We start from the raw sequence: 12,962 nt of genomic DNA on the forward strand, positions 1-12,962 counted from the left end.
GTGCTAAGATCTGTTCCCTTATTCCTCTGCTACACCTTCTGGAGTTACAATCACACTTTAGTTTCCCTTTATGTGACCCAGTCCTTAAGTTTAGAATTTAAATGGCTAGAGTAGAGGATCAGATGGGTTTGAAAATTTGGACCTTGATGCACACAAAAATTGTATAAAGGCCCAAATATTAAAGAATAGCTTTTTTTGTATGTGATAAAACATGATTCTAAGCTAGAGACCATATTCTTCACAAAATTTTGGTAGCAAAGGAACTCCTACCAAATTTACCTTTCCCTTACGGATCAACATGATTGAAATAGCAGAAAAAGTGTAGATAATTTTTCTTTCTTTTTTATGTTTTTGAGACAAGGTCTGGCTCTATTTTCCAGGCTGGAGTACAATGGTGTGATCTCATCTCACTGCACCCTCTGCCTCCCAGGCTCAAGCCATGCTCCCAGCTCAGCCTCCTGAGTAACTGGGACTACAGACATGCACAACTATACCCAGCTAATTTTTTTTTTTTTTTTTTGTAGAGACAGGGTTTTGCCATGTTGTCCAGGCTGGTCTCGAATTTGTGAGCTCAAGTGATCCACTCACCTCAGCCTCCCAATGTGCTGAGATTACAGGCTAAGTTTAGATAACTTTTCTAAACGTACTGAGTCATTTGGAAACTCATGACTGAGGAATAACAACATCTAACAATGATGGCAACAACAACAACAAAAATCTGCTTTACTGAACCCAAGAAATGCTTCTGAAAAATACATGTTTCATTTGTCTCATGGCAAGCATTTATTGAGTACTTCATCTTTGTAGGGCCTTAGTCATTACAACTTCTGGTCTTCATTAATTTTTTTTTTTATCATTCTAGTTCTTCCATTTTCCTCCTTTCTTTACTTTTATTTCCCTGTTTCATTCTCAAATTCTTTTTTCGAGAGTCCCATCATAGTTGATGAAGCAGGCATCACCTATGCCTGCTTCATAAATTAATTCAGATATGTTTCAAACACAGTAACTCACTACTTTTTCTGCTTCTTTTTACACACCTGTGCTCATAACCCTTTTTTCTAGAAAATGTCAAGATAACACAGATGTTAGAATTAAGCACAAAGAAATGACCATTTCCTGTATACCAATATGGGTATAAAAGTTTAAAAGGTTAACCTACAAGAACCACTGGACATTAAAATTAAATGTAACTTCAGAGACCATTTAATCTAGCCTTGAGGTTTCAAAGTGTTACAGGTGGTAATGACACCAGTTAGAATTTCCATTTTAAGTCACTAAACAAGTTTTGGGGTATCATGGAGTAATTTGTAGCAGACCAATATTCTATCAAAGACAATTAGAAAAACCACAGACAAACATTTAAAAAAATAAAAAGACTGCTTGGAAGTATCAGAGAGTTGCTGAGGCATCCAGGACTTAAGGATACAAGATCCGGAAGAGAAGGGGAGCTCACTGAGATGAATACAAAATTCCACATAACATATATCCTTGGTGTTGAAAGAGAGGCAAAGAAGCTAAGAGAACTTCTGGCAAACTCACAGAGCTGGATAAACAAAAACGAGTTTGATGATGCCAGAGGAGCAAGAGTGCAGAGAAAAGAGAAGAACAGAAAACAATCTATTGGCATAGGCCAATGCTAAGCTATAGGGAGGGGAGAGCTATAGGCAAAGGGGAGAAAGCCAAGCAGAAAATGGCTAAAAAATAGAGTTATCTGAAGACTCCTGATGCTGAGAAGATAAAAATTGGAGTCCAGGTTCCATCTAGAAGGAGCCTTGCTAAAATGCTCTATGTTCCCAGTTGGGACACATAAAGGGATACCTGTAATAGTTGGTATGAGCAAAATGTAGACTTAACCTTCGAAAAACTACATTGCTGCAAAACTGCATTGCTGCTGCAGAACTACAAAGTTCCTGAATGTATTGAGGTGATGATCCCCTTTACCCTAGATGCCTGCCAGAAAATAGAATGAATGTCTTTAGAAGAGAATATCCAGGGCCACTACAATTTTTCATGTCTAATGGCCGGGATTCAGTAAAAAGTTGTCAGACTTATCAAGAACAGAAATACGAGAAAAGCAGACAATAGAAACAGTACTACAGGTGAGTGAAATCAGAAATACACTTTAAAATAGAGAATAAAATACAGAATTTCATTACACAATTGAAATATTTAAAAAATAAATTCTACATCTGAAAAAAATAATAGTTAAAACTAAGAATATAGCAGAGAGATTTAAGAACAGATTGGATAGAGGATGAGTAAACTGGAACACCAGTGAGTACAAAATGTCTAGACAGAAGCAAAATCTAGACTGAAGCGGAAAGCAGAACAACATATGTGCATATACAGTCCCAGTGGAAGATGGAGAATGGAGGAAAAAGACAATTTGAAGATATAATAACTGCAAATTTTCTAAACTGATGAAAGACATTATGTCATAGGTTCAAGAGGAATCTTAAACTCTACACAGGAAAAACACAAAGAAAACCATGCCAAGGAACATTAGAGTAAAAATGGCAAAAACTGAAGATGAAGAGAACATTCTGGGCAGCACGGTGAGACCACATCTCTAAAATAACAAAAATTTTAAATAGACAAATAAAAAAGATACATCATCTTCCAAGAAGCTGCAACAAGACTGACACCTGACTTCATTTTTTAAGATGATGGAAACCAGAAGACAATGGAACTACATCTTTGAATGCTAAAAGAAAATAATTGGCAACTTAGAATTCAATACCCAAGGAAAATGTTCTTCAATAATGAAGCCCTCCTCACCCCCTGCCAACAAAAAGACTTTTCCAGGCAAACAAAAGCTGAGGTAATTGAACAACTGTAGGCCTACACTAAAAGAAATATTTTTTTAAATATAAAAAGCAACAAAAGGGTAAATAGATGGATACATGTAAATAAACATTGTCTAAACTAAAAATAATACTAATGATCTTTGGGATTTAAAATATGAAGTCAAAATGCATGATAGTAGCAATAAAAATGTAGGAATGGAATAAATTGAATTAAAGTAGTCTAAAGTTGAAGATTTTCTGGGATTTGTTACAATTATATTAGACTAATAAGAATGATTGTTGTAGAGTTCAGGATAACAAGTAAAAGGATAAAAGACAGTATAATTAACAGGCTAATAGAAAATAAAAGAGCAATCAAATATAATTACTGTTTTAAAAGGCAGGAAAGGAGGAAAAAGTTTAAAAAAAAAGAAAGGTAGAAACAGAAGTGGAAAACAGAAAGTATAAGAGTGTATTTAAATCCCAATATATCAGTAATTAATTTAAATGCAAATTAACTAATACTCCAATTAAAAAGCAGACCTTATTAGAACAAAGAAGCACACACTCTATAGTAGAGCATACTTAAATATAACAATCTTGAAAAATTGAAAATAAAATGATGGAAAAATATATATCATGCAAATACTAGCCAAAATGACAGCTGGCGTGACTATACTAACATCGGACAAAGTAGACCCTTGGGCAAGAAGCGTTAAAAAAGGAATATCATAATGTTAAAATAGTTGATCTGCTCAGAAGATGCAACAATCCTAAATTTATATCCACCTAGTAACATAGCATTAATATATGTTAAGAAAAAATGGCAAGACTAACAGGAGAAATCAGTCCATAATCATAATTTGAGAGTTGCACACCTCTCTTCATAGCTGACAAAACAATTAGTACAAAACCAAAACATCATTAGAGATATAGAAAACTTGCCTATCATGATTAACAATCTTGATTTAATTGATATCTATAGAACACTACACCGAATAACTGGAGAAAACATCTTTTAAAGGGCACACAAGACATTTACCAAAATATACCATATGCTAAGCCAAAAGGTAACTGAACAATCTTCAAAGGACTAGGAATAATTCCATTATTTTTCTAACCACAGTAAAATAAAGCTAGAAATCAATACAAAAAGACATCTGCAAGGACTTCAGTTTTCAGTTCTGTATGAGAGGAGATTGGAAGTCACCAGTCCATTCTAACAAGCAAAAGCTGAACAAACTGAAAAATCATCAATTCCTAGATTTGTAAAAGAAGTAAGAGCACAGGGTAAACTGCTGCCTCTCAAATTGGAAGGACAGATAGATAAAGAGAGTCACAACATACTGGAAGCAGAAACCTCTATGGGAACCAGTGCTGCAGTAGGAAAACATGAAATGTAGTTCAGAAATTGCTGAAGGCTAGGATTGGACAAGTCTAAGAGTTAAAAGTTCCAGGAGAACCCAGCCATTGAGGAGTGGGGGAGGGGCATGATTTTGTGAGTTTTAACTCTAGAAGGTTGGCCAGATTCTCACAGTAAATATCAGAAAAAAAAAATTCTTCTGAGTCTCAGCAGCGGGAGGGGTAAAGGAACCATTCCTCTATATTCCTTAACAAGGTCTGCCCCAGGAGAAACTAGTTAACCAGACCCTAACCTAATCCCTAACCTGCTGTGATTTTATCAAAGCCTAACTGACCTGGAGGAGGGGAAATAACCCAATTATAGTCAGCTATAGTACTTCATGTGGAAGAAATATTGTGAATAACTTTTTGCCCACAAATTTGGTAACATAGATTAAATGGATGAATTGCGTGAAAAACACAGTCTGACAAAACTCACACAAGAAGTGGTCATTCTGAAAAAGCATATAGATGTTATAGAAATTGAATCAATAATAATAACCTCCTAAAACAGAAAGCCCCAAGTACAGATGGGTTCACTGGTGAATTCTACCAAATATTTAAGGAGAAAATTACAGGAATTATCTACAAAATCTTTCAAAACACAGAAGTAGAAGGATACTTCCTAACTTGTTTTATGAGGCCAGCATTACCCTAATATCAAGTCTTGCCAAATATATCACAAGAAAACTACAGATAAATATTGCTCATAAACATAGATGCAAACATTCTCAACAAAATATTAGCAAATCAAATCCAACAATGTATAAAAGAACTGTATACCATAACGAAGTGGGATTCATCCCAGGTATGTAAGGTTGGATTAACATTTGAAAATAAATCAGTGTAATCCATTATATCGATGGGCTAAGAAAGAAAAATTACATAAACATATCAACAGATACAGGAAAAGTATTCAACAAAATCCAACACTATTCATGATAAAAACACCCTCAACAGAGTAGGAAAAGTTTATTAATTTGATAAAGAACATCTACAAAAAACCTACAGCTAACATCATACTTAATGGTGAGAAACTACAAGCTTTCCTACTAAGATCAAGATCAAGAACAAACTTTCCTACTAAGATCAAAACCACTCCTTTTCAACATATTATTAGAAGTCCTAGCTAATGCAATAAGACAAAAAAGGAAATAAAAGGCATACTAATTGAAAGGGAAGAAGGAAAACTGTCTTTTTTTCTTTTGTAGAAGACATGATTTTCTATAGAAAATCCAAAAGAACTCACAAAATATTTCTGGGACTAATAAGTGATTATAGCAAAGTTGTAGGATACAAGGTTAATATACAAAAATTATTCACTTTCCTATATACCAGCAATGAACAAGTGGAATTTGCAATTAAAAGCAAAATGGGGGTCATTTATATAAGCATCTCCAGAATGAAATGCTTAGGTATAAATCTAACAAAATATATCATCAAGATCTACATGAGAAAAACTATGAAACTCTGACAAAAAAGCCAAAGAATAACTAAATAAAGGAAGAGTTATTTCATATTCATGGATAGGAAGACTATAATGTCAAGATATCAGTTCTTCCTAACTTGATCTATAGATTCAATGCAATCCCAATATAAACCCCAGTAAATTTTTCTATGGATGTTGATAAACTGATTCTAAAGTTTACATGAAGAGGCAATATACCCAGAATAGACAACACAATATCAAAGAAGAACAAAGTCAGACTTGGTTCACTATCAGACTTCAAGACTTACTATAAAGCTATAGTAATCAAGGCAGTGTGGTATTGGTGAATGACTAGGTAAACAGATCAAAGCAACAAAATAGAAAGCACAGAAACAGACCCACATAAATATAGTCAGATATGTTAAAAAAAAAAAAAAAAAAGATAGACCTCTGACAAGCAAAGGCAAAACAATGGAACAAAGATGTTTTTTTCAACAAATGGTGCTGGAACAACTGTACAATCACATGAACAAAAGAAAATAATCTAGACATAAACTTACAGCTTTCAAAAAAATAAAAACAAACCTACAAATGGATCACAGAAATAAATGTAAATACAAGACTATAAAGTTCATAGAAGATAACATCAGAGAAAATCTAGATAACCTTGGAATTAGCAATGACTTCTTTCTAGATATGAATCCAAAGGCACAATCCATGAAAGAAAATATTTATAAACCGGACTTCATTAAAATTAAAAATTTCTGCTCTGCAAAAGACACTCAAAAGAATACAAAGATAAGCCACAGATTGGGAGAAAATATTTGCAAAAGACACATCTGATAAGGGACTGTTATCCAAAATATACAAAAAACTCTTAAAAGTGCACAATAAAAAACCAAACAATCCAATTAAAAAATGGAGCAAAGATCTTAACAGATACCTCACTGAAGAAGATATCATGACATCAAATAAGCATATAAAAAGACGATCCATATCATATATCCTCAGGGAAATGCAAATTAAAACAATAATGAGATACCACTACACACCTATTAGAATGGCCAAAATCCAGGACACTGCTAAACACCAAATGCTGGTGACAATATGGAACAACAGGAATTCTCACTTATTGTTGGTGAAAATGCAAAATGGTATAGTCACTTTGGAAGACAAATAGTTTGGTGGTTTCTTACAAAACTAAACATACTCTCACCATATGATCCAGGAATTATACTCCCTGATATTTTCCCAAAGGAATTGAAAACTTATATTCACACAAAAATCTGCACATAAATGTTTTTAGCAACTACAGTCATAATTGCTAAAACTTGGAAGCAATCAAGATATCCTTCAGTAGGTGAATGGATAAATGAATGTGGTAAATCCAGACAATGAAATATTATTCAGCACATTAAGAAGAAATGAGCCATTAAGCCATGAAAAATTATGGAGGAAACTTAAATGCATATTACTAAGTAAAAGAAGCCAGTCTAATAAAGGTTACATACTACATGATTCCAACTACATGACAACCTGGAAAAGGCACAATGAGGGGGACAATAAAAAGATCAGTGACCGCCAGGGGTTAGGGGGAAGGAGGGAATGAAGAGGTGGAGTACAGAGGATTTTAGGGCATCAAAAATACTACGTATGATACTATAATGATGGATACTTGTCATTAGACATTTGTCCAAATCCATAGAATATACAAAACCAAGAGTGAGCCCTCATGCAAATTACCAATTTTGGGTGATAATGATATGTCAGTGTAGGTTTATCACACGTAACATACCACTCTGGGGAGAATATGAATAACGAGGGAGGCTATGCATGTAGAGGGGGCAAGAAGTATATAGGATATCTCTGTATATTCCTCTTAATTTTGCGGTAAAATTAAAATTGCCGTAAAAATATGAAGTCCTTTTAAAAAAAAGATACCTAGCAAATCCAAAAATGGAAAAGAGTACCCTACTAAATTACTCATGTTTCAAGAGGAAATTAAAATGGAAGTTAGAAAATATTTTGAGTTGAATGTTAAAAAGAAAAACATATCAAGATCTGTGGGGTAAAGCTAAAAATATGTCTCAAGGAAAATGTATTGCTTTAAATGCATACATTAAAAAATAAATACTGAAAAAGAATAATTATGGATCTAGGTATGCATCTTAAGAAGTTAAAGAATAACAAACTACTATTGCTGCTGCTGCTGCTGCTGCTGCTGCTACAGCTAACAGACAAAAATCAGAGACATAGAATATAAATGTAGGCCAGGTGTGGTGGCTCACGCCTGTAATCCTAGCACTTTGGGAGGCTGAGGTGGGCGGATCACGAGGTCAGGAGATCGAGACCATCCTGGCTAACACGATGAAACCCCGTCTCTACTAAAATTACAAAAAAAAAAAAATTAGCCAGGCGTGGTGGCGGGCACCTGTAGTCCCAGCTACTTGTGAGGCTGAGGCAGGAGAATGGCGTGAACCCGGGAGGTGGAACTTGCAGTGAGTGGAGATCGCACCACTGCACTCCAGCCTGGGCGACAGAGCAAGACTACGTCTTAAAAAAAAAAAAAAAAAAAAGAATATAAATGTAAAGTGGAATCAACAAAGGCAAGAAATGCTTCTTTGAACAGACTAGTAAAAATGATAAACCTCCATCAATAATGTGAAGAAAAAAGAAACAAGGCACAAATAACCAACAGTAAAAATGAAAAAGGGCATATAACTGCAGATCCTACAGATATTAAAAATATAATGACAGAATATTATGAATGACTTTATGCCAACAGATTTGGAAATTTAGATGAAACAGACAAATTTCTAGAAAACACAATTTACCAAAACTGATATAAGAATAAACAGAAGATCTGACTCTTCACTTATGTATTAAAGAAATCAAGTTCATAATTAATAAACTTCCCATAAAGAAATTTCCTGGTCCATATAATTTCACTGGTGAATCTTTATAAATCTGAAGAAAGAAGTAAAGCCAATCTTACATAAATTGTTCCTCAGAAATAAAATTAAGGAATACTTCCAATTTATTTTTATTAGACTTGTATAACTTTGATTCTAAAACCTGAAAAGGCTATTTTATGCAAGGAAAATTTGGCAAGGGACATGAAATGGTACTTCAGAAATAAGGTATCAAAATGGCCAATTAACATATGAAAGGTTGCTCAACATCATGTTTTAGGGAAATAGAAAATAAACTTACAATGAGATACCATACACATTCACTAAGATGGCTAAAAATAAAATACCAATATACCATGTGTTTTAGGGATGTGGAAGAACTTGAGTTATCTTTGCTCTTGGTATAAACTGATTAAAATCACTTTGAAAAACTATTATTAGCTACATATATAGACTCTAAGACATACATAGACTCTATGACCAGCAATTGCAATCCTAGGTATATATCCAACAGAAATAAGTACACTAAAAGATATATACAAGACTGTTCACAGCAGCACTATTTGTAAAAAAAAAAAAAAAAAAAAAAGACAAAACAACAAAACAAGTCAACTGTAAACAACCCAAATGTCCACAGAGATCAATATAACAAAGTATGTCATAGTCACATAATATAATACTTTACAGCAATGAGAAAGAATAAACTGCTTCATACCACAGTTTGGATGACTCTCATCAATATAATATTTAATGAAAGAAGCTAGACATAAAAGAGTAGATACTATATAATCCCACTCATATAAAGTACAAAACTGGCCAACTAATCAATCTGATATATATATATACACACACACTCTTTCCGTGCCACCAAAATGGTACACATGAATGTCCTGGATGATGCTCCTAAGAGCATCAACAATGCCGAAGAGAGGCAAATGCCAGGTTCTTATTAGGCTGTGCTCCAAAGTCATCGTCCAGTTTCTAACTGTGTTGATGAAGCATGGTTACATTGGTGAATTTAAAATCATTGAAAATCACAGAGCTGGGAAAATTACTGTGAACCTCACAAGCAGGCTAAACAAGTATGGAGTTATCAGCCCCAGATTTGCTGTGCAACTCCAAGATCTGGAAAAATGGCAGAATAATAATCCTGCCAGTTTAGTTTCATTGTATTGACAACCTCAGCTGGTATCATGGACCATAAAGAAGCAAGATGAAAACACACAGGAGGGGAAATCCTGCGATTCTTTTTCTAGAGACGCAATACATGTTTACAAATAAAATGGCTCATGGGCCAAAAAAAAAAAAAAAAAAAAAAAAAGAAATAACACATATTAATTACTTTTGGGTGTGAGGCATTGGAACTGGAAGAAGGAACAAGGGGCCTTTGAGGGATGTCGGTAACATTCTGTATTTTGATCAGAGTTTCATGAGTGTATTCACTTTGTGAAAATACATGAGGCCATATAATTATGATTTATAGATCTTTCTATTCTACAATAAAATGTTTACTTGAAAATGTCAATAAATAGAATATTTACTTTCCCTCTTTAAATATGTACTGCTTGAGATACTCCAAGTGAATACAGAGTAAGTCATGAGTAGCAGCCAGTGGATCAGAAAGTTGTCCTCATGATCCAGTCACTTTGTTGGTATTCCGCTCAGCTGACAACAGCTGGGTGCTGTGAGTGTGTGTCTGTGTGTGTGTATTTTAACTTATAAAATTTGAAAACGTTCTCATTTTTATTCATTGTGATGGTTAATTTTATGTATCAACTTTACTGAGCCACAGAATGCCCAGATATTTTGTCAAACATTATTCTGGGTGTCTCTGTGAGGGTATTTCTAGATGAGATTAACAGAATTGGTAGACTGAGTAAAGAAGATTGCCAGCCAGGTGCAGTGGCTCATGCCTGTAGTCTCTGAGGCTGAGTGGGTAGGGCCCAGAAGATTGAGGCTGCAGTGAGCTATGATCACACCACTGCACTTCAGCCTGGGTGACAAAGTGAGACCTCATCTCTAAAGAAAAGGTAGACTGTGCTCTCTAATGTGGATGGGCCTCACCTAATCAGTTGAAGGCCTGAAGAAAACAAAAAGGTTGACTTTTCTGTGAGAAATTCCTTCTGCTTGACTACCTTTGAGCTGAGACATCAGTTTTTATTTGCCTTTGGACTCGAACCAAACCATTCACTTTTCCTGGGTCTCAAGCCTGTTGGCATTTGGACTAGAACTATACCATTGGCTCTCCTGGTTCTCAGGCCTTTGAACTTGAACTGTAATTACATCAGTGGCTCTGCTGGGTCTCCAGCCTGTCAACTGCCCCATCTTGGAACTTGTCAGCCTCCATTATCATGTGAGCCAATTCCTTATTAATCTATATGTGCGTGTGTATACAAATTTACATAGATAAATATTACACATCTTATACAGACTCTTGGTTCTGTTCCTCCAGAGAACCATGACTAATACACTCACATATTGCCTACATTTTGTCCATAATAGATGATCTGTTAAAGGCAGAAAACAAAGAACAGTAAAACATAAAAATAAATGAAGACCATAAGAATAATTACAATTTTTCAAATAAGTCTCAAAGATGATCTTCAACAAAATTTGTAATTACATTTACTAATCAGAATCCTTATAATATATATAAAAATATACTTAGTCTTTTAAAAATTGATACTTAACATAAAATATTTGTATTCATATGATTTTTTATTTACTGGGATTTAACATTATTCATATTGAGACTATCATTTTTAAAGAAATACTTGTACTTACTAGCACGAAATACTTTTATTTTGAAACCAAACTAGAAAACTATAAAAGCTTTTAATATTCACAGTTAAAAACTTCAGACAACAGGTTATATAAGTTGATTGATTTGGATCTGTATATGTATATATATTTGATTTCCAAACAATTCAATAAAACATTACAGTTAGAATATCTAAAAATTATGTTTTCTCTTATATTAGTTTAAAAATCTATTTTAAATACATTTAAAGATGAAATGTATTTAATTGAAATGTATGAATTATATTGAAATCAAATATGTAATCTTTAATAATATGCAAAATCTGAATTTTTCTTTAGTTTGCTTTTTTATCATGTATCATTAAAGAATAACATTATTTTTTAAGTTCCAAAGAGGCTGATAATGAGATTATGATTACTGTAAATTCCATAGCTCATAAATGTTTGAAAATGTTAATTTAGTATAATCTCTATCCCCAGGTTTTATAGACAAAGAAACCGAGGCTAGAGCAGTTAGACAATTTGACCAAGGATATATTTTTAGCTTGTGGCAGAGTCAGGGTAAATGTGCAAGTTTCTTGACTATTGATCCAGTGTTCTCTGCAGCAGCACAAGATATCCATCTCTTCTGCATAAAAGATAATAAATGATCCAATGGGTCATTTTCTTAGCTCCACAACTAATTTTTCACATGCACAAAAGAACCCGGTCAACTATAGCTATTAAAAGGTTGCCATGTCTGACTGAGAAATTCACGAATATAAGGGATCTTTACATTATCCTCCACCTTCAATAAATTTGGCTTTCATCAGTTAATGTCTGAAAATACCTTTGGATAATTTTCAGCAGAAAAACAATACATCAGGAATCTCAGTGGCTGAGAAGGGAGAGCTTTTCCAACTTTCATAAACAAAACTTCAGTGACAGTCTCTTTTGGGTTTTGGATGTAATTTTCTTAACTGATGTCTTCACTGTGGTGTGCCTTGGTTGTTTTCCACTCATTAGCTAATTTTGAGGGAAACCATGTTTATGTTGATGCCACATCAGTGTGAAAAACTGATCAAATAAAGTAGAATTCTGCAGTCTCTCACTGAGAAAAGCCGGAATCAAGTCACAATTCACATGTGAATGAGGGAAAGACAAGGTACATCTACAAGAACACTATTGTCCTGCTTCTGGTTTAAATGATTAGTAGCTAATAACACAGCCTCAAGAAATTTCCCACTGAAATATTCATAAAAATTTAAAGAAAAAGTTAAAACGCATAACAATGCAAAACTCTAAAATGGATAGTTAACCTTTTGCCAGAATTGAAAAGGATTTTCACACTAACAAGAATGGAACAGATTTGAGAATCACAATCAAAGGTTAATACAGAATAGACTCACCAGTTTTCTCCATTCCTACCCCTGGCTCAGTAACCAGGCTATAATAGTGTTTTCTAACCTTGGGCAATTTTCTGAAAATACAGATTCCTTGGCTCAATTTCTAGAGATCCTGATTCCATGGGTATCCAATGGTGGCGATAGTGGTGGCAGGAGGATTCAGAAGTGTGTGTGTGTGTGTGTGTGTGTGTGTGTGTGTGTGTGTATACCTTATAAACCCCATTAAGTGAATCTGAATATCTACCAGGTTTGATAACTACTGGTCTACATCAATCCATAAAATTGAATA

At 34.1% G+C, this 12,962-nt stretch overlaps 1 protein-coding gene and 1 pseudogene across 6 annotated transcripts in view; one reads left to right on the top strand and one right to left on the bottom strand.

The window, feature by feature from the left end:
* The window catches only part of LOC105465254 (exocyst complex component 6B), a 676,825-nt gene that overhangs the window by 108,604 nt on the left and 555,259 nt on the right, over nt 1-12,962 (bottom strand). The gene's annotated exons all lie outside the window — the stretch shown is intronic.
* LOC139357891 (small ribosomal subunit protein uS8-like) lies at nt 9,401-9,784 on the top strand (annotated as a pseudogene).

Source organism: Macaca nemestrina, chromosome 13 (assembly GCF_043159975.1).
Source record: "Macaca nemestrina isolate mMacNem1 chromosome 13, mMacNem.hap1, whole genome shotgun sequence".
NCBI lineage: Eukaryota > Metazoa > Chordata > Mammalia > Primates > Cercopithecidae > Macaca > Macaca nemestrina.